General features: G+C 38.8%; 1 protein-coding gene and 1 pseudogene across 1 annotated transcript in view; one reads left to right on the top strand and one right to left on the bottom strand.

The window, feature by feature from the left end:
- Positions 1-21,033, top strand: part of CNTNAP2 (contactin associated protein 2) — a 1,928,204-nt gene that overhangs the window by 179,437 nt on the left and 1,727,734 nt on the right. The gene's annotated exons all lie outside the window — the stretch shown is intronic.
- On the bottom strand, positions 15,945-17,157 carry LOC116873128 (annotated as a pseudogene).

Raw genomic sequence — 21,033 nt, 5'->3', positions numbered from 1 at the left:
GACAAATATCAAACTCATGGACTAGTCTCAGAGTTGTCCCTATCTTAGGTTTTGTGAATTCTGGGTAGACAAAGTCTGCTCAACTAGATTTAATTCTGTACTTTAATGTATTGATGATCATATAAAAGTGGCAATAAAAGACTGTTTCTTTATGTTTACAGAAGGCAGTTGAAGATATAGGCTAGTATCTTCCCAGAAAATCTGCCTAGACTTTAATGCCCAGAAGAAAATGTCTTTTCCAAAATTATTTGTTGAGCTTCCTTTTACAAGCAAAGTATAATTCACTACATTTTTTTCCCTTGCCCTTTCTGTAAGGCACTGTGATTTTACTTGTAATGCTTAATAGTAATTGAAATCAACTTCTCTATTCTTCGGTTTAGACATTTTAACATACCTCTGTTTTATGTTTGACCTATTTTACTGACATTATTTTAAGTTTGATCACTTTTTACAAAGAGATCATGTTACGTTATAGTGAAATACCAGTAATTTGAATAATTTCAGAATGTAAAATATTGTCAGAATGTAAAGTATTGTTAAGAAATTTTATAAGAAAAAAAGAAATTTTATAAGAAAGTTCATATATCATGTAGAAACTATAGGTCTTAAATCCCAAAATATCTCTAATTGAATTATTTCAACATTTATTAGGATTTTAATTAAGACCGAGTAAAAATATTAACTGCCTCTGATGATATTATAGACTTGGAACAAGTTTTGATTACTAGATATAGTAGCACAAATGAAATAGTGATGCATGCAGTGGATCAATATGTCAAATTTAAGAAAATATGGTATAGTAACACTATAATTTTGTTGTATAAATAAAATGATTTTATCATTGGTAATGTAATAATGCTTATATATTGCTATAAAGAAAGGATTTGACAATGAATTTTAAAGATTGAAAAGCAATTTGTGGAAAAGAAGTTTTAGTATTTAATTCTGGTGTTATTTTTTAATAGCTAAAAGAAACATTAAAAAAATAAAAAGCAGACTAGCCAAATTGTCTAAGTATTCATTTTAAGCATACTAAATACTGTATAGTGAGTGCTTCATAATTTAAAATTTTTATGGGCACACCTAATTGCTTTTAGATACTCAGGGCATCTTTTGGGGAACATGTGGCGGACATTATTATTCATTACTTTGGAAAAGAGATTGGGGGTGCCTGCGTGACTCAGTGGGTTAAAGACTCTGCCTTTGGCTCGGGTCATAATCTCAGAGTCCTGGGATCGAGCCTCATATTGGGCTCGTTGCTCGGCAGGGAGCCTGCTTCCTCCTCTCTCTCTCTGCCTGCATCTCTGCCTACTTGTGATCTCGGTCTGTCAAATAAAATCTAAAAAAAAAAAAAGAGAGATTGAATTTTTTTTCAAATAATTGCTTCTGTACTTTTTGGGGGGCATAATTCTTCATTTTCAGCAGTAATTCTTGATGTCTATAACATGCTAAATTTTATTAATTCTAGGACCTTTTTGTCATCAAAACATTTTCAAACAATGAATCTAAAAATCATCGTCACTCAGGTTGTGTTTCACATTACCAGCAAATACACAAATTTCCAAAGCCCCAACATTAAAGCTTGCAGAGTGGGTGTCGCTTTGGAAGATCATTCTCCAGGGATAATAGTAGAGGGCTCTTTTATCCCTAGGAACCAAATGGTCAGAGTACTATTAGAAGGAGGTGATGAATCAGATATATTTACCAATATGCTACAGGCTGATATCCAAATATGGCTAACCCTACATGACTGAAGATTCAGAATTCAAATGCCAGCATCAATGACTTTTTCTTCAGAAATACCACATAACGAATGCTCTTAATATCTGAAAGAATGTCATTATGTGGAAAAGCAGAAAATTTAAAACTCTAGATCCTAACGGTGACTTAGCAGAGTTCAGTTCCAGGATGCATGAGTAGCTCAGTCAGTTAAGCCTCTGACTCTTGATTTCAGCTCATGGTCATGATCTCAGGTCATGCTCTTAGGGTCGTGAGTTCAAGTCCACGTTGGGCTCCATGCTGGGTGTGGAACCTGCTTAAGAGTCTCTCTCACTAAAAAAAAAAAAAAAAAGAGTCTCTCTCACTGCCCTTCCCTCCCTCCATCACATTTATGTTCTCTCCCTCTCTTTAAAAAAAAAAAAAAAGGCATTCAGTTCCAAATGTAAAGAAATTATAGGATATAATTAGTTTTACTTATATATTTTATGTATGTGTATGATAAAATCTACCTCTAAGTGTAAATACATTCTTTCAACACGCATGAAAATTCTAGATGTTAGAAAGCACATAATTTAATTAGCTGGGTGTACTCCTTTTTTTTTTTTTTAAAGATTTTATTTATTTATTTGACAGAGAGATCACAAGTAGGCAGAGAGGCAGGCAGAGAGAGAGGGAAGCAGGCTCCCCACTGAGCAGAGAGCCCGATGCGGGGCTCAATCCCAGGACGCTGAGATCTTAACCTGAGCCGAAGGCAGAGGCCTAACCCACTAAGCCATCCAGGCACCCCTGGGTGTACTCCTTCTTAATGGGTGGATCTACCAACAGGTGCTATCTCAGATTTGAGTACTGCTATGCTAAATACTTAGTGTCCTAAGTTCTGGTTTGGAGCCCTTTTGTCCCATTTCTTTGTCTATTGACTCTAGCACCACAACATATTAATAATTTTATGCATCTGGTAAATGCTAACATTTTAGGGTAAGACATTACTTCTTTATTGCTCTTCATTTGTAAAAATACTTTTGGCTATTCTTTCTTGTTAATTTCAAATTTAACTTCCAATTTACCGCCCGTCCCCTTTCAAGCACTCCCCCCACCCTGATGAAGCTGAATTGTAGTCATGAATAATCGGTATTCGCTGTTCAAAATCTAGAAATGCAAGACGATTTTCTACTTTTTCAAATTTCATTGTATGTGATTGAGGGAAGAGCTTCTTTCTCTTTTTTCTTAATATAGGTGACATATCTTTCTTGTTCACTCTAATCTCTAACAGATTATTTCCTCTTTTTATTTCTGAAGGATGAACAATAGCTTTCATGAAGATTTTCCTAAAAACACGTGGGTTAAGATTGTGGTATACAACATCTTAGTCTTTGGTTGTGTGGAACAGAGATGTAGAGAACACTGCATCTCTGGTTAGGCTACAGATCTGAAGCTAGACGTGAAGTTATGAATGATCTAATTTCACACTTCTCTTCTTTTTTTTTGTAAAGAAAATAATCCCCCACATACTACATATTGTCCCTGTCACATTTAAAATCTTAAATGTGCAATATGCTTGACTCATCCAGTATATTTATCCTTTGCTACAATGACGTTCAGCAAGGCAGAATTAAGTACCCTCATATGTTAGAGTTGTTCATGCAAACTCTTTTGAAATGTCTTTTAAAATGTTAAAGAAATCACCAACTGCAATCAATTTTTTAAAAGAGAGGCAAGAAATTTTCTTTAATATCTGAAACATGGAAGCTGGTGATTTAATAAAACATGCTATTAAAAGAAAAATTGTGTATCTAATTGAAACAATCCGAGGTAAGTGAATTATCAGAAATTGTCCAAAAGTCAATTTAGAATTTTTACATTATCAATTAATATAGGAAATTAGATGTTTCATTCTTTGCATTCTAGAACTATTGCTTATCTTTGAAAGCTTAGGAGAAAGAAAGACCGTGTTTCAGACCATTCACAGTTTTTGTGCCTATCTATACATAATTGGTAAATAGGAATAAATGCCTTAAAATATTTATTGAGGGGCACCTGGGTAGCTCAGTGGGTTAAGCCTCTGCCTTTGGCTCAGGTCATGATCTCCAGGTCCTGGGATCGAGCCCCTCATCGGGCGCTCTGCTCAGCAGGGAGCCTGCTCCCCCACCCTCCCTGGCCTGCCTCTCTGCCTACTTATGATCTCTGTCTGTCAAATAAATAAATAAAATCTTTAAAAAAGTGAGAAATTTAAAAGCAAACAAACTAGGGATTTTTAAGATTTTTTTAAAAAAATGTATTTAGAGAGAGAGAGTGCAAGCAGGCGGAGTGGTAGGGGACAGGGAGAGAAAAATCTCAAGCAGACTCCCTGCTCAGCTTGGACCCTGACACAGGACTTGATCTCACGACCCTGAGATCATGACCTGAGCCCAGATCAGGGGCTGGTCACTCAACTGACTGCACCACCCAGGCATCCCAGAAATAATGTTTTTATAAATTGCACAAGTAATTCTTCTGTTGAAATTAGGGACAATATTAATGAGAATTCTTACATATTTTTGTAGTTTTCAAAACATCACTTCTGTGGATACCTAACCATAAAAAAGCCGTAAATGGCTAAAAATATAGGAAGGGAGGGGTTGGAGAAGGAGAAGATGCTATTTTACAAGATCTGAAGATCAATGTTTTCCTGCTATTTAATGGTCAAACTCTAAAAACTGTTTCCTTTACAATAATTCTTCCTTGTATGTTACCCATGATTTGAAGAAAATGTTTTTGGGTGACGATGCTTCTGTCACCATAGCCATGGATCAGTCAGACCCTGCATTCTAACTTGTCTTAACTTGACTGCAAATTCCAGTAGGTTATCTCCACCAAAGTAAATTGTCCCTACAGTGGCAAATATCTGACATCCTAAGTGATCGTTTGGAAAAGTAGAAGTCATTTACTAAGGAAAAAATTTATTGAAATAAAATTAGTCCGTTATATGTGTCTAGAACTGACAGATCAAACACACCTGTTCATGCAAGGCTGGTGTCTCTTAATTTACCACATTTTCCTTTGGAGTAGCACTTCCTAGAGCTTTACTTTTGGCCTCACAGTTAAACAACCAATTCCAATAGTTAAGTATCTTAAGAGCATTTAGAAAAAAGACAATGAAGTTACTAAAGATCGGAGTAAAAAATAGTATCCATATTAGAAATATGAGAGTCTGGCATTAATTGAAAAAGAGATGCTAGAATAGTCTGGAGAATGAGATGTATGAACATTGTAATGCAAGGTCGGTAGACAGCTGGCTCTCCATTTTTATGAACACTACTAAGTAGAGCGGATTGCAAATTTAGCAGGGACTTTTTTTTTTTTCCCCCAATGAAAAGCTCTTTAAATATATATTGTTAAGGGAGGAAGGCAAACATTCTTTCTAAGTGGATTCGTGGAGTTGTGCCTCCCTGAGATGGGCTTGGTATATGGACGAGATGGTAAAAGAGGGAATTGATAAATGTTCCATCAAGCTGTAAATGTTCCAGTAATGGTGCTCTCCTTTTTTTGATGGCATATGCCTCACGTGTTCTGATCAGTGTGCATTTTTTTCCTACTGTCTTTTGTAGGATTCAACAGGTTAAATGAAAGTACGGGATCTGGCCAAAGGGGGTTTTTCTTAAGGCATGTTAGTGTCCTTTTGGATTAATTATACGAGGTTGGCTGAAAGCACCTGGTAAGACCATTAGGAGTCATCATGATGTTGACATTTCTTTCCAGTTTCGATACTCCAGTGCTTCCCCACTGTCTTTCTCACACAAGATGCTATGCCGAAGAGAGAACTCACAGATACACACACAGACACACATGCATTCATGCCTACACCCACACACAACCTGAGAAGGCTGAAATGCCAAAAGTCATACAGTTTGTTAATGACAAGGCCAGCATGATGCCTTAGAACCATTCATTTGTTTTTCCTACTTCACTACACTTTGAATCAGCAATTTCAGTCATCACCGTTTTTTACACCAGTTTCACAGAATGTCCTCTAATTACAACGTGAACAAAGAGGAAATGGAAAGAAAATGACATTTTGCTTTAGATACTAAACACATTCAAAGAGGAAATGAAACTCTTTCCTAGTGGTGCAGCTGAGTACGAGGAGGAACAGATGTCAAACACATACCAGTCACAACTTAAAAACAAACCTTACCTAGTTGACGACGCCATGTAGCACCCATGGATAATGAGTGAATTCGTATGTACTGAGTCCTGACTAAGAGCTCTGCACTGTTCTGCTTCTATAACAATAAGATAAAAGCACTATTCTCATGGGGGTCGGGGGAGTGTGTAGGGAGCTGGGCAAAAATATTAATGCAAGATGCAGATAAAAAGGGATATAGTCATGGAAAAGACGACAAAGACAACATGAGTTCAACCAGAGGACTGACAACCACTCATTTTTGTCATAGTAGATTGAAAAGGTTTTTATTTGTTTGTTTCTGTGGAGCTCCTTCTAAGCAAGGAGGGGGGGGGGATGCCTTAGCACAAAGAACCATGATTAGAATGGTGGGAAGGGGAGGAGTCTGGTGGTCCTCCAGTAGGCAAGAGGGTATATTATGGAGCTCTTTGGTCCATCCAAAGGAAAGCTAGTAGAGTACAGTTAGGAATCCAGACTCAACTAAAACCTGCCTTATTTCAAACTTTTTGAATGCTATTATAACAAAAGATGGGTGGGAGAAAAAAAAAAAAGATTTCAGAGCTAGAAATGAAACAGGATAAAGGTCCAGGCAGAGAAAGAGGCAAGGAGAAAGCCAAGGGCACTGGGCAGTTATTACTCATATAAATCAGCCTCGCCATAGTCCTGAACTCTCAGCTGGTCAAGAGCATGAACCAGATGCTAGCATCAGAGCTTCCTGAACTCAAAAGTGCTCGTAAAGGTCATCTTATCAAGCTTCTGGATCTTTACTCCGTCATTCGTCTTATGGGTCCCCTTGATTGGTAATGCTCTGGAATATTTTTCTTTTTTTTTTTTTCTGAACTGGCAATTCCTAGTTTTCTCAAACACACAAAATTATTTATCTCTACCAAATTTCCCATCAGCATCAGCTTTTCTTCTTTGTTTCATGGTAAAATACTGTAAGTCTACAACAGGAAATTCTTCTACCTTGAGCATCAGAGGTACTGCAAGTCTACCCCTGAAGCACTTATCACCAGATGGCAGGTGTCTATTCATGACTTTGGGAGAATAAACAGAGTTCTGTGGTCTTTCAGAGTTGGCTCAGTGATCTGGGTTGAGATGAGCTGTGACTACTAAAGCCGTAGACTTATTAGCAATATATAGTCTTTTTTCCACCCTGGCTCTTAATAGGTATGAAGCAAGAGAAATCTTGATTACAGCAAAACTAACACAATCTTAGTTAAAATTAAAACCAGCTAGGACTCTCTATGTCCCTTCTAACAAATCCTTTGGTGTTCCCTCAGATGTTTAATTAATTGGTTCAGAAGTTCTCTTTTGAAAACTTTTTCTGACATGTGTAGCTCTTTTCTCGTTCATGCTGTTAATTGTCACTGTATACATTAAAGTCACGCATCTTTGGAATCATATGTTTGTTTACACTTTCCTTTCAATATGTTAAAATTATCTGCTTTTTATCTGCTCTCTGTAGGAATGTTAACAGATTGGTCTTTATATCTTGTATCATTAGCACCATGCAAAATAAATATTAACCAAAATAATAAGTTCCTTTCAATTTCTTCTTTTTGTGGTTAAAAAGTTACATTATGGGGGCACCTGGCTCAGTCGCTTGAGCCTCCAACTCTGGGTTTCAGCGCAGATCATGATCTCAGCCTGAGATCAAGCCCCACAGTGGGCTCCATGTTCTGCATGGAGTCTGCTTGAGATCCTCCCTCTTTCTCTGCCCCTACCCCTTCTTGCACACTTTTTATAAGTAAGTAAATAAATAAATAAATATCTTTAAAAAATACATTATGATTTTCAAATATAAAAAAGTTGAATGATGGAATGAATTCCTATGTGTCCATTAATTAGTTTCAAAATATTCTTGAATTCATTCTCCCTACCTTAATTTTGTTGTTGCTTTGATAGAGAGTTTCCAAATATGGCTGAGGTTAAAATAATAGTATATTAGTTTTCTATTGCTGCATAACAAAATGACATAAAGCCTGGACATTTAGTCAAAGGATTCACCTGATTAGGTCAGGCCCATCCAAGATGATTTCCCTCTTGATAAATTCAGAGTCAATTACTGAGGGTTCTATATTATATCCAAAAACTCTCTTCATCTTTGCCAAACTCTATTTGCCAGAATTGAATTCCAGTTTCTTTCAGCACTCTAGGTAAGGTGCTAGAAATAGGGATTACGCACAGGAGTCTCAGGGGTAGGGATCATGGAGCCCATCTTAAAATTCTGTGTACTATACATGAGCTAACTCAGCAACAGCCTTTTACTCCTAATAGTATTTCTCATTTCTATTTTTTATTTTAATTTCTTGAACTACATGTGACATAACAAAGAAGGAAAGATTAAAAGATTAAGTATACTTTCACGGTCACAGAACCAGGAACTGGTAGACTTGGGGCTCCAGTAAAGAATTCCAAAGTCCATATTTTGAACCAGCTTTGGGAGTTTTGCTTTGTTTTACATCCTGTTAATGGTGTGTTCTTTGTTTTTCCATATATGTTGTGAGGTATTCATTATGTAACAGTATTACAGTTTTTCAACTGAAATATTTTATTTTTAGTTTTTGTATAAATATAGCTAGAATTATAAAGAAATACTAAACAAAATTATAATTTTTAATAATTTTTAAAATCTTCCTTTCAGGGGCACCTGGGTGGCTCAGTGGGTTAAAGTCTCTGCCTTCGGCTCAGGTCATGATCCCAGGGTCCTGGGATCAAGCCCCACATCGGGCTCTCAGCTCAGCGGGGAGCCTGCTTCCTCCCCTCTCTCTGCCTGCCTCTCTGCCTACTTGTGATCTCTCTCTGTCAAATAAATAAATAAAATCTGTAAAAAAAAATCTTCCTTTCAGAATGGTCTCCTGTATATTTTGCATACTTTTCCCCATAATACTGTAATTGATTTAAAAACACTGAAACCAATTCTTAAATAATTAACTTTTTAGTCTGTGTCCTTGTGCCTTTTGCTGTCTTAAATATGTAGACTTTCCAATCTTCCAAAGGAGGTTTGATTTTTACAAATGAATCTAGAACTCATTAAGAACAGCTATGTTAGATGAAATATATAATCAAGATGAGTAATAGTTACTTTTCCCCTCAAAACTACTTCATCATCATTAAAGCGTGGTTAACTCCTGTAGTGCCATAAAGAGTATGTATAATCTGTAAAATGTCTATAAAACCTTCCTCATCTTTGAGGGACTAATTAAAAATAATGACAACTGAAATCAAAGAAAAAATCTACATGATCTTCTCAAACTTTTGATAAATGTAATTCTCCCATATGAGAGATATTTTAATAATTTATGATGTTTGCATTTTATTTGCAAATCTTACTTGAATTACACTGTGCATAATTTGTTTTTCCAAAATTCAGTTTTTTCTCCAAAGCCTTGAAAGATTAAGACAAATGTCTAATCTCTACTAATTCTCAAATTGTGTCCCAAATTCATGTAATAAATAAATGTTCTTCATGTTAATTTTTTGAGATCAGTGTTTTTATTTAAATTTATTTTTTGAAAAGATATAATTTATTTGTTTGAGAGAGAGTGAGCAAGAGAGAGCAGTGGGGCAGGCAGCGGGAGGGTTTGGTCAAAGGGAGAGGGAGAAGCAGACTTCCCGCTGAGCAGGAAGGCTGATGAGGGACTTGATCCCAGGACCCTGGGATCATGACCTGAGCCGAAGGCAGACACTCAACTGACTGAGCCACCCAGGATCCCCTTAAATTTAATTCTTAGCCACCATTCTCAAACTAACAATTCATCTAAATGCATCAAATCGCTGACCCCTTCAAAAATTTCATTGGTTTTAGGAATAATTGTCACTTCATATATTAAGTGAGGATTTTCCCCTTATCCTCTGAAAAGTTTTTCTTTTTCTTTGCCAATCGAATACTCTTTAATTTTTTTCTCTATAAGCTTTGTGCAGGTCTATGTGTATATTCCATTAAAAGAAATTAAACTTAACACAAATCTAGTATTACTTCTTTCCTCTAAAGTTCTTCTATCCCAGAAGAATCAGCAGAGAACTTCCACAAATTATCACATCTTCCATTTATCATTTGCATCTTTGTCTTCATACTTGGATGTTTTTCTTCTTGCTATTGAAGGATATCCCTGTGCTCAGTGACTGCTTCGTCCCTTCTTTGTTCCCTTACAAGCCACTATAGCTCAGGTCCTCCCTCTCAGTGTCTCTCTAGGGGAAAATTCTGTCAGCATATATACTTTTCTTTTTTTTTTTCAGTAGGCACAGGTTGTAAGCATGAAGTCACCTCATCTTCAACATAATGAGAACCAAAACATGCTTGACTCCAATCTTGGGGAATATATTTTCTCATTTCTCTGAGACATTTACAGCAAAGCTTCTCAAAAGGCTCCTTGCTACTTGGGGTTTTAATTCTTCCTCTTTCATTTGAAAAAAAAAAATCACTCTAATTAATATTTTATTCTCAGCTTTGTGCTGAGAATAAAATATTCTTGTCAATGTCAATAAAATGTTCTTGTCAATGCCACAGGTATTAATGCTTCCTCCTCATTGCTAAGTCCAATATTGAATTCTCTGGTCTCCTTTTTCTTGACCCATAAGCAGGGCTTGACGTGACTGAACATTTCTTCACCCTTGAGACACCTTCTGCACGTGTCTTCAAGCAGTGCTCGCTTCCCTTCTTCAGAATGGATCACTCCTTATCCTTTCCTGGCATCCTTTGCCTCAGATTGTTGAAACACCATACTTCTCAATCTTTGGGTCTCTCCTCTATCTACATCCATAGATTCCATACAGTTTTGTTTTCAAAATCATGCATATGTTGATGAGTTCCCAAATTTTTTTTTATTTTTTTTTAAAGATTTTATTTATTTATTTGACAGAGAGAGATCACAAGTAGACAGAGAGGCAGGTAGAGAGAGAGAGAGGGAAGCAGGCTCCCTGCTGAGCAGAGAGCCTGATGCGGGACTCGATCCCAGGACCCTGAGATCATGACCTGAGCCGAAGGCAGCGGCTTAACCCACTGAGCCACCCAGGCGCCCGAGTTCCCAAATTTTATTTCTGCTCCGGACCTCTCCTGAAAAGTCCAGAGTTCTATCCCAACTACTTATGTAATATCATCACTTATAGAGATGTCTAATAGGCTTTTTATTATTAAAATGTTCAAATCCAAGATCTTTGTTCTTTAAAAATCTGCCCATTCACAGTGTTTGCCATATTGGTTCAGACCAATGCCATCCCTTCTGTTCTACAGGTTCTAAATATCCACATTCACATCACCCTTTCTCTACCCTGAAGAGGTAGATGCCACTTAGCCCCTTCACGGATACCGTCTGGACTGGTACGGAAACACCTCTTCTCTGTAATATTTCCATTGTCTCCACGGTAATCTTCCTGCTTCCGTCCCAGCCATTTCTCATTTCACTCTGTTTCAAACAGCAGACACAGCGATCCTTCATACACCAAGTGTTAGATCAGGTCCTGTTTTTCCGAGAACTTACCAATGGCGGTCTGTTACACTCAGAGTAAAAGCCAAAGCTCTCGCAGTAAAAACATGATAATGTTCCTCAAAACCTGAGTAAAAATAATACTCATATTCAAATGTGAAAGTCTGGCATTAATTAATGTGAAAAGAGAGGCTAGAATACCTGGAGGATATTATATGTGAGCATTGTAATGCAAGGTCCGGGAACAGCTGGTTCTCCGTTTTTAGTGGTGACCACTACTAATTGGAATGGATTTAAATTTTAGCAAAGACTCTGTCGGAAGTGTAGATTGTTAAGGGAGGCAGACAAACATTCGTTCTAGGCGGCTGTCTGTAGTTTTGCCTCACTGAGATGGACTTTGTATGTGGATGAGGCGGTTCATTTAAGTATAAAAGCCAAGGGCACATGGGTGGCTCAGTCGATTAAGTGTCTGTCTTTGGCTCAGGTCATGATCTCAGGGTCCTGAGATCGATTCCCCCATCAGGCTCCCTACTCGGTGAGTTGCCTGCTTCTCCCTCTCCCTCTGCTGCTCCCCATGCTTGTGCTTCTCTGTCCCACCCCCTCTCCCTTTCTCTCCCTCTCTCGAGTAAAATAAATAAAGTCTTAGAAAAATAATAAAAAAAAAGAGTAAAAACCAAAGCCCTCGCAGTGACCTACAAGGTTCTACCTGTCTGATGACATCTTGCAGTAAGTCCTCTGACACAGTCGCTCAACTCCGCCCCGAAGGGATTTCGATCTATTCCACAAACATGTTTCTGTTCCATTTTCTGTTTCCTCTGCCTAGATCACCTTTCCCACTACTATCTGCACCTCCCTCAACTCCTTCACGTCCTTGCTCAAATATCATCAGTGGTATATTCCCTGATTGATATTTAAAATTGCTAGCCCTCCACGGGGCACCTGGGTGGTGCAATTGGTTGAACATTGAACTCTTGGTTTGCCCTCAGGTGACAATTTCGGAGTGGAGGGATCGAGCTCCGTGCTCTGAAGAGAGTCTGCCTGAGATTCTCTCTCTCTCTTTCCCCCCACCCCCCTGCCCCCTAACATTTTCTCTCTCTCTCAAATAAATAAATCTAAATAAATAAATATATAAATAAAATGGCTAGCCCCTGCCCTGCCCCTGCCAGCCTGACTTGACCCATTCTCTACTCTAGGTTTATTCAGTTTTTCCCCACCGCCAAGGCATGTATGTTTTAAGTATATGTGTATTATCTATCTGGCCCCCATTAGGCAGGAACTTTTATTTGTTTCATCTACTACTGCGTATCTATTGCTTAAGACCTTAAGTCTCATATATTAAATTCTAAGTAAATATGTGTTGAATGAGTTTATATTGATCACGTGTTTTAGTGCCTACGCAAAGAATATGCAGGTGTTTATTTACCAAACTGCTGGTATCCCAACTAGCTGGCAACCCTGAAAGGTCGTTCTGTAAAAATGTGTTTCTTTTCATAGTTACAAGCCACACAGAAACTTAGTGCCCGCTTTCCTCGAGAATGTTTTTGTGAATTGGTGTGTGCAAGGATGAAAATTCATTAATCAGTTTAACCATTTTTGCATATTTGCACAAAACACGCGGGCTGGGTTTTAAGTATTCATTCACCAGTTACTTTGCGCGCTGATTTGCTGCGATAATTCTGGCCGAGTGTAATAATGCACTGTCAGCCTCTTTGCTGTCCTGAAAGTTTTTATCAGAATTTTCTGATGGTGTCTTCCCACTGAGGCATTTTGAAAATATCCTTACATTACAACTAAGCAGGGCAGCCCGACTACTCAGCAGTCTGCATGTCACTCATAGGGTATATAGTCATACACCTAAAATAAAAATTTTGTAGCTGCCTTGGGGTAGAGGAATGTATTGCAACCTGTTAGGTTATTGTGATTTATTTAAATAATTGTAATAATAAAATGATAAACTCTTTTATAGGATAGTCATAATTATTGGTGTCTGTGAATGAGAAAATACACACCAAGAGAAAGTTTACTTAAATTGATTTACAATTTAAATGATACCTTATTAATTACAACACCAACTGCATGTATTTAAAAACATTGCTATCATAACTGCTAATATTTATTCACATCAGCTACCTTGTGCTAAGCCCTTTGCATATACTGCTACTTTAGCTGAGGACATTGACTTTGGCCTAGAAGTTCAGTAACCGGGCTGGGGTAATGCAGCTAGTGATGGCGGAACCAGAACATGGACTCACATCTGTCTGTCTCCAAAGTCCTGACTTCTAACCATGCCGGAGAGAAAAAGGCAAGGAGAGGGAAGGTTGGTTACCACCTAGAAGCACTGATGCTATGACCCTAGACCAGGTGAGAATATTTGTGAAAAATACTCATTCTCGGGGAGCCTGGATGGCTCGGTCAGTTAAGCACCTGCCTTCGGCTCAGGTCGTGAGCTGAGGGTCTGGGATCGAGCCCCACATCAGGGTCACTGCTCAGTGAGGAGCCTGCTTCTCCCTCTCCCTCTGCTGCTCCCCCTGCTTTGTGCTCTCTCACTCTATCTCTGTCAAATAAATAAGTAAAATCTTTAAAAAAAATACTCGTTCTTCAGGTAAGTTCTGGTGCTGGTTGAGGCATAGTTAGGCACAGTACAATAACCCTGCTCCGTTTGTCTCCACATTTATGTGGCTGTTTTTGCTGAGGAAAAATTGATGCTAGAGGTCAGAAAAACCTGTTCTTGTCTGGTTTTTGTCACTTACCGGAGTTTTTACCACTGACCAGAGACGCATGGCTGTAAGTTTCAGATTATACGTGTAGACATAAGTGTAATGTTGCCCGTTCGACCTACTTCTCAGGGCTTTCTAGATTTAAGTGAAACTGTACTTTATAATCTCTAAATATAAAGCATTCTAATTGTTAATATCATTGTAGCTATTGGCATATTTCATTCTTCAGTTCCTATTTTATTAGTCTTTTAAGGAATCACATGATGCTCTTATGTTGAGTGGACAACCTGGTCTCTTTCTTAACAGATTCAATTTCAGATCATTAAGGAGGAGAAAGAAATTGAGCTGTGCCTTTGGGCATATTCTGGCTAAGTAAACAGTGGCAGGCTTTCAGTGGGGTAAGGAGGAAAACATGAGACACATCAGTGGCATAAATTTATATTTGGAAAAAAAAGGATCCACGGAATGGTGTAGCAAGCCGAAGGACTGGCAATAGTCAAAGACTACAGCGTTGACTGTATGTGGCAATTTTGTTGCATATTCAATTGATAGGTATAAACTGGGTCTCAGAGGATGTGTGGGATTTCTAAAAATAAGTACAGTCAGAATGTGCTTGTCGTCTTAAAATGTTTTCCTGCTTTATTCAAATTCCATATGCATCAAAACAAATAAACCTTGTTGTCAACCATGTGTTTTCTTTATCCACTTTTCAATTCCTCTTTATCTATAAAGAAGAAATCAGAAGGTAGTTTACATCGCATACTTAAACACGATGATAATTTAAATATGCAAAAGCTTGATGTAAGCAATAGCCAAGTACATAGAAATTTATTTTTGTTTAATAGATTTATGTCTAATTAGCTGACCAATGGGGGGTAAGGCTAATAGTGGCAGATAACTGAAGTAAATGTTATTTAACAGCATGGGGTTCCAGGAACACAGGAGCAACCTTCTGGGCATTATATCATCCAAGCCCAGGAAGTCCCCCCATGGTGGCAGTACTGCATTATTTAAAATCATTTCATCATGTTCCTCATGAGTATTGGCCACCTTTCAAAACCCTCTCTGGTCCTGAGCTATTTAGGCCTGCTTTGTGATGATAAATCTCTCCTGTAATCTCTAAAACTCATGCAGACGATGTCTGGAGATTCTGTAAGAAAAGAAAGCAGAGGAATTCTGCGCCCTGTTTAATCCCTAATTAAATAAAATTAGATTGTAGAATTACAGTAATTTATAGAATCCACAATACCTTTATCAAACATCTTCTCATTTTACAGTTTATTTTTTGTTGTCTTATTCAAGCAGGGTTTTTGGACATTTTCATAACATTTTAACATTTAATAGAAACTATATACGTTATTTTTTTGTTATATCTTACATAAGATAGCCCCTACAGAAACTTACATTGGTTAGAAGCAAGGTGGACGGTTAAGGAAAGCCCAGTCCTATGGGCTATTCTTAGAGGTTATATAGGTCAGGGTTCCGTGGGAGGGGGGGTTTCAGACCACCCAATCAGGGGAGAGGTGAAGAAAGGCTAAAACACAGGCTCTGGGTTCCATCAATATCCCAAGGGTACACATCTCTTAACCTAAACACCTATGTGGTTTTGTTTCAAGACATGGGATTCCCATTACAAAGATGTCTCTTCCATGAGGCACAGTCCCAAATACCTTTTTAATCCCAGCAATTCTGGCAGGAATCACCTGTCTTTCTCTTCCTTGCAAAGAGTGGGAAGACATCCGTGACTTGTAGACACTACTGGTCCCCTCCCCCCAAAATTTGGTTTATGTTTGACTATATCAATCAATCGCCCAAACAACGTAGTCTGAATTGCCCTTCGGTGAGAGATAGTGAGAAGTACTTGTTGAAATAATGGAAAATTCAAATCCTCTGTAGTCATATGGTTCCCAAAACAAATTATCAGCTGACAGAAGACAGTTCTGACTTCTCATTTGCAGTAGACACTCTACTTTGAGGCTGTGATTCAGAGGCTTTATCAGAATTTGAGACCTCTTGTGATCTGTACCCATCTCCAGCCATCCACCTCAGGCCCAGAATATCCACTAGACCTTCAGCTGTTTCTTTGACTAAATGATCTTCAAGGGTGAGTAAAGGATCGAAAAGCAAGGATGAAGGAGTGTACTTCGGACAGTCACCCAGAACATCTAAGTCCTGCTCGGGCTTAGATATCTGAGGAGGCAACTTCTGGTTGGCAGTGGGCAACAAGGATCTTGAGGAAATTACAGGAACTGGTTTGTTGCTGGGTCCCCCTTTAGACCCCTGGCAGCATTTGAAGAGAAGTTGATTTCTGTCCTGACAAATACGGGTAAGGCAGTGTCTGGTCATTGGAAGAGACTGACTGGAATGGTAACATCATCTACAAAGCCAAGTGCCTCTGACTGAAACAAGTCCTATGAGCCTGTTGGGCAGCATCATCTCTGACCAGCTGTCTGCATTCCTTCAGCTGGTTGTGTAATAAGGCTTCCCCTCCCTGGTGCTGATGATATTACGGACGACACTTTAGACACTTGAAGTTCTCTCATTCTTGGGCTAAATGTCTCTCTGGGCCAGTCAAGGGACTACTACCTGGAGCCTCATGTTCCACTTTGTGATTAGGTAAAAAAGGTGCTGAAGTCGATTAAACTGATCAATGTACAGAAATTGCAAATGAATTAGCGTCTCATGCATAATCCAGGCAACTGCTGCTGCTATGTAGACAGCGATATGTCCGGAATTTGTCCTGCTTCACTATGGCTACTTCCGGAGATGGAGACCCCAGCTCTGTCTTAGCATAAGAGCTCAGCTCACACACAAGAGTGTGTCACCCGTGGGCCCTGAACTGGTCTTCATTTGAGTATGAAATGCCAGGGCCTTCCTATGGGCATGTTCAGCCCTGAAAGACACCCCATCTTTCTTCTCAAGTTTCGGATCAGCCCTGCGAGATCTTTTCCCCTTCATCAGTATAGAAGTACACTGTGTGAAGCATGCACTCTTATCTTCAAGGATATGCTTGAGACGAGATTGCAAGCACGGACAATGAGGGAATGAACAAGACAGGGTCTCCTGAGGCCTTGGGCCCTGGGGTGATCCTCCCCCAACTGGCCGGCAAGATGTGGATCAGAATCCTGTTCATACCAAAGCCTCTGCCCCCGCACTGTGCTGGGCTGCTAGCCCTCTGGCTGTGCCGGCTGCTTCTCTCCAGCAGGTTTTAACTCTCGGGCATGTTGTTAGTTGGTGGAGGGACAAACGGAAACACATGTTCATCAAACTAGTGCTCTTTCCACTTTTTTCATTCTCTCATTGGGTTTCTTGAGTTCTCCATTTTTTATGAGCATTGCTTTCATCTTTGTACAATGCAGTGACAAGGGGATATGAATGTCCTTGCTCTTATAGCAGAGTCAATAATTGGTCTCTTAACTGTGTATTTCGAACAAGAGAAATGACCCTTTCTAGCTGAAAGTCTCGATCGAGGAGACATACGCACATTAGCACAAACACGGGCACCTACTCACATGCGCACATTACAGAATTTTGTAAAATTAAATGGTAATTTATTTTCTGGGCAGCTCTATCCTTTGACATCAGATGGATTATGTCTCAAAGTCTACATTCTTGTTTGAAAACCTCCCACAGGAGATTCCGGGATTGTACTCTGAGTTTATAGTTCTAACAGTCTGTGCCTTCAGAATGCAAGTTCCTGACATCTAACTGATAAGATGGTGGTTACCAACCTTTAGCCTGGAGCTGACAGAGCCTTGAATCTCTGTCTCCCCATCTCATCTCACTGTTGCTTACTAATTAATAGCCACAAGGTCTCACCGACATAACTGGCCTCCCGGTACCTCCCTCTTTATTTGGGGTGTGAAGAGGAGTTCACTTCCTGATCCCAGCTCTGACCAGAGGAACATCCTATTCACATGGGAAAAAAAGTATACGAGAAGTGGAATGAATGGGAGGCCTGAATGAGCAAGGTCGTATAACAATGCATTAAATATATCTAATGCCAGATTATTCCAAAAATAATTATAACCATGAATTTAGAAACTATGAATGAAGGATTTGAAGGGCATATTGTTTTCTTTTTAGGTGTTTGGATAACTTCAATAGAAGTACCTTTAAAGCAAAGAACTAATGAAAGTCGATGCAAAGTATATTCTTTGACCTCTAATTTGAAAAAAAAAAGATTAAGTAATTATTAAGATAGGAAATTATGCAAAATGGGTAAATATAGCAATTTCTTTTTATTATTTCATTTATTTCATCATAGCTGCATAATTAGAGGTTCTCTATAGAATTTGTACATGGGACTGAAATCAGTGATTCACACACAACATCGATTCCTGTGGTTTTTCAACTTTACTCGATCTTGTCAAGCTTCTCCTCGACGCTTTGAACACATGCATGTGCGCGCGCGCACACACACACACACACACACACACACACTCTTTTTAAAAAAATTTTTTACTCTCAATGTTACCTTAAACTCCTAAGCATGATAACTTGGGAGCGTACTGTAAGTGACTTTTCTCCAGGTCACTGCCTATGGCTACAGCTTCTGCACAGAAAATTGTTCTGTCATGTTTTCCCTCAGCTCATGAAGCACAGCTTCCTGTCCCACAAAAACAACTGCCATGTTGGAGGTCATTATAACATTTGTTCAATGTAAGCAAAACTGAGTTCTTTAGAACACTGTTTGACTAAAGATCAGACGCCCGGGCTCAGTCTGGGGAAAAAGAATAATATTGATGGGTTACAGACCTGTGGAATTTAATGAAAGAAAGATCAAAAGAAATCATTATAGTTGGATTATGAATGTTGAGAAAAGATAGTATTAATGTGTATGGAGTTTTAATAACAAGCTAAAGATTGTTGATTAGAATTCATTATTCTAGAGAGTGTTATCAACCTTAAAAGAATGGTCTTTTTTATACTCCCCCTCCCTCCACCAAAAAGAGAGACAACCTAAAACAATAATGTTTCAACTAGACTCTGAACTTACACTGAACTGGAAGTGATTGTAGGTTAAAATACAGACTCTGCCAATGAGTGAAAGGAAGATGGTGGTTTATCCTCCTCTCGCCTTGGGTGATGGGGCCAGTGTGATAGTTGGGGCTATCTCCTCAGGTGAGGAAAATTGGGGGCTTTATACATCACCTCAATGAGATGGAGCCAGCGGGGGCTGTGAATCACTGAATCACAAAAAAAAAAAAAAAAAAGTCCAAAGCAACTGCTGTTATTTATTTCTTATCGTGGCTCATCTCAGTTAAAAAGACTACTTTATGGTAGAAGAAAGCTGTGGTCCTGTATATTCTGATTATATTACATGCAGAATTCTAGGATCAGAAGAAGGACCCCATAATTTAGAACAAACAGGGATTTGCAGAGGTGAATGTGTGAGGCTGGGCACAGGGCTAGTGAATTCAGTGCAAGCCACAGAGACACGACTGGGTGGGTTGTTTCAGGAGGTGATTATGGGCAGTGGAGGGAAATCTCTCAAGGTTTTTAGAGCTTTCTCATCTGTACCCAAGGAAAACTATGAAGACTGTGAACAAGTTACTTCCATTTCTGAGACCTCAGTCATCTCATCTGTGGAAGTGAGTTGGGGTTCCATGATCCCTAGGGTCTTTCCAAATTAAACGTGCTCTAATTCCAACTCTGGAATTATTTTGTAACCACAGAGCATTCTGATGAACAGACAGCATCTTATCCTTTATCACCTTAGAGCAAATTCTTGTTCACTGGTGGATTACCATGACTCATCACAGTTGCCACAAAATTGAATGTTAATACAGCTGTAGAGTTTTATACACGTCTTGTAGGATTTTGGAAAAAACATAATGTCTCTATGAATAGCCCCATATTTCTTTCATTAAAATATTTTGAAATTATCACGGGGTCTGATAAATAACATATAAATGTCAATGTTGTTATAAAGTAATAGCATATGAGTATCCCAAGGGACTTTGCAAGAAATAGTCTATGTAAATGTTTGTGTGTTTGTGCCTGTACACACACACACGTGTGAGCATTCGAGGTAATACAGCAATGATATAAAACATGAAGACATCAGAAGCAAACTCATTGACTTCGGTACTCCTGCCCTCTCATCTAGAAAAAAGGACTATGGTCTGACTGATCTCTTTGATTTACAAATCTGAGAAGTTCTCTCCCAGCTTCAAGGTTCCAAATTATCTTGGGAAAAAAGATGCCAAACTCTTCACATGAAACAAAAGGGCAGCTTAGTGGTAGAGTCACATTAACGCCTGTAGGCTGCGTGTCCACATTTCTCTCCCTGACATAGTCTCAGCTTCAACCATTCCTACCTACTTTAAAATGCCTGAATTCTTTATTTTCTTTCCATTGTTAAGCCTTTGTAGGGCCTGTCTCCCTTGACAAGAAATACCCTTCCCCTGCTTCCTTGACAGACAACTCCTTCTCTTGCTTCAGGTTTCAGCTGGGTAAATGTGACTTTCCACGAAAGAGATATTAACCATTTCATAGTATCAGTTCTGCCTCTGGTAATGGGGAAAGACCCTAAGACTCTAAGCAATTAATTCATATTTATTGAGCACCTGCTGCTACTGTGTAAAAATGCTGTGGTGACATACGTATGAACAAGATACAGACCCTTGTTGAGACGTGGGGTGTGGAATATATACACATAATAGGACTAATGCAGAATGGTATGTGGGAAGTCCAAGTGCTTTGGTGAATAGGGAACAGGGTGACCATATTTTGCTGAATTTGGCAATCAGCTTAATCTGATGTTATTCTAAGAGTTTATTTTTTTAAGATTTTATTTATTTATTTATTTGAGATAGAGAGCGAGAGAGAGTGAATGAGCAGGGAGAGCAGAAGAGGGAGAAGCAGGCTTCCTGCTGAGCAGGGAGCCAGAGGGATCCCAGGACCCTGAGATCGTGACCTGAGCTGAAAGCAGATGCTTAACGGACTGAGCCACCCAGGCGCCCCTGTTCTAAGAGTTTAAAAACTTCATTGGCCCAGAGGACCT

The sequence above is a fragment of the Lontra canadensis genome, unplaced genomic scaffold (genome assembly GCF_010015895.1).
Source record: "Lontra canadensis isolate GAN:19392208 unplaced genomic scaffold, GSC_riverotter_1.0 scaffold2, whole genome shotgun sequence".
In the NCBI taxonomy this organism is placed as follows: Eukaryota; Metazoa; Chordata; class Mammalia; order Carnivora; family Mustelidae; genus Lontra; species Lontra canadensis.
This window is presented reverse-complemented; position numbering and strand designations above follow the sequence as displayed.